This window comes from Cydia pomonella, chromosome 5 (genome assembly GCF_033807575.1).
Source record: "Cydia pomonella isolate Wapato2018A chromosome 5, ilCydPomo1, whole genome shotgun sequence".
Taxonomy (NCBI): domain Eukaryota; kingdom Metazoa; phylum Arthropoda; class Insecta; order Lepidoptera; family Tortricidae; genus Cydia; species Cydia pomonella.
In genome coordinates, this window is record NC_084707.1 from 2,101,067 (window position 1) to 2,106,717 (window position 5,651).

Sequence of the window (5,651 nt, forward strand, 5' to 3'; positions counted from 1 at the left end):
TGTTACACTGAGATATCACATCACTTATCACTCGAATCGAAACATTACCCGAACGAATACAGCGCGCGGGCGCGCGCGTGATGGCAACGTCACACTCATCACAGTACCAACTACATTACGCAGCGAGTGTTAGGACTCTAGGGCGTATCATATCGGCGCGTCGATCTATTACGCATTGCGTTTTGTCACCGCCATGTGATAGATCGTTTTTGTAATGTTTTTATTTTTATAGTCGTAAAATATGCATCATAGATAAAAAATAAAAGAAAATATCTGTTAATTAATGAGATTACGCCATCGAGAGTCACTAGGTAGTATTTTATTTGGGTATATCAATCAAATTATGATATGATACTGATACGAGAATGTACTGTAAACACTAGCTCACTATTAAATTAAAGATAAATAAGTAACTTCACTCGTGCTTAATTTAGTTTGCCGCGAAAGTCAACCAAACCATACATTTCACAACAATAATAAACAGTAAATACGTTTTTGTTCGTCAAATTCAAACTCGCAAGCGAATTATCATTTAGCCGCATCCTTATAGGTAAAATACTAAAAACATTGTAAGCTCTATGGTAACGCATTACAGTTTTAAATCGATTGCAGGTGCAAAAATCCGTTATCGTATCAATTTAATGAAATTTGCAATAACTCAAATGCGACTGCTACCGACCGGCCGAGCGGACCGATCCGAAGTGTTCCGAAAGCATTGCGGAATGAGAGCGAGCGAGCAGTGAGTGCGGGTGCGAGCGGGATAGCAAAGTAATGATAGCATGGCAAACAAACATCACACATCACGTCTCATTGCTCATTATACATTACGCGGATTCTACTTGAACGGACCTTTCGTACCGACTACCGGCGCGTCAATCTATATTGATGCTTTACGAGTTTACGCGCGCTTCGGCCAGTCATATGCTCGAGTGATGTTTGAAGTAATGCTTGGTTTCTCGGAGTGATGCGTAATGCAACATTACGCGTTTGAGTGATATCTCATTTGTGATGTTACGCGCATTACTTACACATGTCTAGTGCACTGTCAATATATTTATGAGAATATTCTGTATGTACATAAAAACATTGCCAGTTTTAAGAAAAACTGTGAAATACATAATATTAATACTAGAAATAAGCATAAGCTCGCAGTGCCCTTCACTAGGCTCCATAAAATTAAGAAATCATTCATGGGTAATTGTGTAAGATTTTACAATAAACTTCCTAATATTATAACTGAATTGTCTGTTAGTAAATTTAAAAATTATGTAAAACGTAAGCTTATCTCTAAAGCCTATTATAGCACACAAGACTACATGAATGATGAAACACCGTGGGATTAAGTGTGATTGTAAAGAATGAATTATTTATTGTTATGTTATTAATGATGAAATTGATAATTCAATGTATATATATACCGTATTTTTTGACATTTAGATTTTATTCTAGAAAGGTTCTAGACTAGTATTTTTATACAATTTTGATGTTTGACGATCTTTTTGTGAAATTCTTATTATTAAGTTTACCATATCTATAATAGTTCAATGTTTTTTTTAGAACAATAATAACTGCATCAATAAATTGCTCTGATATTTAGATTAAGATGATATTTGTAAAATTTGACGATTTAAAAGTGCTTGTTGCTAGGCCTATTTGAATAAAGAATATTTTGAATTGAATTGAATTGAATTGATCCAACACGTAGAGACGTTGGAGAGCTTTAATGTCATGTAAAACATAAGTATAGTTATTTTTAATAAGTACTCAGTATTATAATTACTTATATGAAATTATTTTTGGCCTCAAACTCTAAGCTATTAAACAATAGGCATTGTTTCTTTTGGCTTGTGGCTACCTCATTTCTCGTTAGTGACAATGTTGGCCGAATGTTGCAATTAACCATTAACCTTTATAAATTGAACCGTAACCGTATAATGGTTAACGGCCAAAAATGGTTAATTGCGTTAACCATTGAGATAGCCACAAGCCAAAAGAAACAATGCCTATTGTTCTAATTAATGCCTAGTGCTCATTTTTTTTTTAATTTATTTATAAAAGAGAAGTTACATCGGCTATGATCACTTATCTGCCAAACTGCATAGCAGTTTGTTGGCAAAAAACTTATTATACTTCGCGCCTCGTCCTCGAGATTAGTAACTGAAGATATATATATATACATGTAGTTACGCCGGTAGGTGTCACCACTCTGCACTTAGTTTGGAGTTGTTTTAAAAATTTTATTCCTCAGTAAGTGGGTATGCCTAGATTCCACTTCCTGGCCGCCATCGCTCTGTCCGCTCATACGCTTTCTAGTGCTCGACCACTCAAGTCACTTCTTAAAAACTTAACTAAGTTTCTTGTTCGTGGATTCTCGCAAAAATACCGAAACGTGAACATATTAAGAAATACAAAGATGACATTGATCATCTACTGGATAAAAGTCGAAAATTAAAACGTAAAATACGATATAGTGTAGTGATTGTTAAGTAAGTTATTGCTTACTTGATTTATAGCCTTATTTAAAAGACAATTTTAGCGTTCTACTTATAGCATATATATTTGTATATTAATCTATCTATTTCTATCTATTTGGGTGCCGTAGGAGGATGGTAATTAATTACTACTCATCACTACACTTCCAAACACTTATATAGGGGAGAGTCGGCTATAGCGTACCGCCGGTTAAATCGTACCACCTCTTAGTTAGTTTTTCAGGGCCTTTTCCGCAACTCGACATCCATTGTGCCTATTTTGCGTGATAAACGAGGTAGCCCGCTACTTTGGCCACCCCAGCTCCTCTACAAAACATTACAGTGTTTTCAGGTTGTTAAATACCTCTTTCAGTGTGTTCGGCGTTCCTAGGTATTTGTTCTTTCTCTTTTACTCTCACTAAGACGTAATTAGAGTGGCAAAGAAAAAAGCCCGCAATTGACGTACTTCAGTTTTCGCGATTATAGCCCTGGCCCTAAATAAATACGGAAAAAACATAGGTTTTAGTTCTATCCAACATCTGATATCGGATCGGACGATGTGAAAACCCTTTCATCCTCAAAAAGGTCCTCTATATTGACTATAATGGCCTCCGTTTGATCCGTAGTGAAAGCGACACCGTGTATATTTTTAGGCAGTCATCAGTTGCCTAATTAAAATATTAGTTCATTCATTAAATTTAACGAGGTGAAAGATGCGCTTATTTCTGACTTATTAGGACGGGCGTCCGCTGGCTGGTGCGGTTGCACGGAGCGGGAACTCATCTAAATTTGACCCAATCAGGATGGAACTTAGGTACTTTTTGTCTTTTAATTTGTCCGACATAGTTATAAGTTTAATAATAAAAACTAATACTATAATTATTTATTTAAACTTTATTAAACAAAAACAAAGAAATGCATAAGACACAGTACAAAATGCGGACTTAATGCTATGACTTTCTTTATCAGTCAACGATAGAGAACAGAGATTCGGACATGTAAAGCTAAGACAAAATATTGATTATATTTATTAATAATATTAAAAACACGACGCATTTTAAGTTCGTTATTAAAGGGAGTCGCCACACGCAGCAACGCAAAAATTCAATAACAAATATCTAAAAATATGCTAATACTAATAATCTAATATTTAAAACTTTGTCGTAAAGGAAATCTTATACGTGTAGTTCTCTGCTGAGTTACGTTAACCAGTCCGTCAGTTATGGCAAAGATAATTGATCGTAATACCTATAGAGATAAAGTTTAGGAAAAAAACGTGCGCTTAGTTTGACATTCAAAACGCAATTTATTTTACGGTCACTGAATTATCAAACGTCAACTTTTGACAATCAGAGTTACCGGAAAATGTATTGAGAGGTACAGCGCCATCTTGTTTACTGTCAAAGTCGAAGTACGAAATTGTCTTAGATTTTACTCATCTTACTCAGTCAATGTATCTTTGATTATGGTCAGTGTTGGTAACATCGAACCTTATAGACAAAAATAAATAAATTTATATTATGAAACAATTTTACATAAATATACCTAGTCCCTTAAGGGGCCCACTTATGACCAGTTCGCCGGACGATATCGGCCTGCCAGTTATTCGCGATTGTCAGCTTTTGCGAATAACTGGCAGGCCGATATCGTCCGGCGAACTGGTAATCAGTGGGCCCGTGCTATGTTGTGGCCACTAGACGATAAATAGGTACTATAAAGATACAAATGCTTTAATACTATAAAACACCCATAACTCAGGGACAAATATTCATGATAAATACAAAAATAAATGCCCTTACCGGGATTCGAACCCAGGACCTCCCCGATTTGTAGGATAGCTGGTTAGCTAAAGCGCGACCAGTAATATATGATCATGCGACATGTTGCGGAATTTCACTGGAACTATTTTTTTCATACTAAACTGAACTGGCAGTGTTGGCCGAAACGAACCATTACAAATTGAACCGAAAACCATAACGGACGGTTACAGTTTACGGTTCAATTTGTAATGGTTAATGGTTAATTGCAATTAACATTCGACCAACACTGCTGAATTGTTACTATATAAATGAGAATACCAGCGCCCTCTTGACAATGATAATACATTACTGGTCAGGCTTTACAAGGTTGGGAGGCCGTTGACATATTATACATACTAACATTAACACATACTCTACGAGAAATATAAATAGCTTTTTTTCAACTGCTTCAAGAATACATTTTCGAATATACGTTTTTACTATATAGGCACTCATTTATTTCAACGTAATAACGTTCGTGCAATAGCACAAAATAGGAAAAAAAATTACAAATTGCGGACTTAATGCCTAATGGCATTCTCTGCCAGTCAACCATCATACCAAACAGAGACATGTAGAAAATAGTATGTATGTAGTATCTGTCAGGTGCCGAAACACGATTAGTGAAAATTTTATATTTATACAAATAAAAACTAAAATCGGATCCCTTTTTGTATAATTTACCTAAGCTTACGTAAACCATACCAAAGAGAAATTTGTGTATGACCATACATACAACTAAGTTAAAAATGTAGTACTTAAATAGATCTAGAAACTCACAGAAGTGAAAGACAGTAACCTCGATAGCAAGAATCTCAAGGGATACATCAAAAACGTTGTGTTAACGATGTTTCGTCTTATAGAGGGCATCGACTTAAGAAGGTTTTTTTATAGGTATTGGTCGTCTTAAAGAGGTTTCACGTTATAGAGGTAAAACGCATGAAATATTCGTATTAGAGAGGTAATTATGCAAACACCTAAATTATAATATTATTGTCTTTTAATAGCTACAGAGGTTTACTGGTAAGTTACGTTATAGAGGTCAAATTTCATTTTTCGGGTGACTACTTCGTTTTAAAGAGGTTATATATTTCGAGTTATGGAGGTTTTGGGTTTTGAAGGGAAGGGAATGGCATTTTATTTCGTGTTAACGAGGATTTCGCTTTATCGAAATTCGACTTATCGAGGTTCAACTGTGTCTCAAAACATTAAAGATTCGCTTAGTTTTAATTTTCAACATTTCTTTAAAAAACCTATCGTAAAGAATCTTGCATCTTTCTTTCGGTTATTAGTCCCACAAACGTGTATTTTACAGGCAGGCGTAGTTAAAGCTAATCGAGGCACGGCCTTAGACTCTTGTCTGTGTATGATTATGAATTGA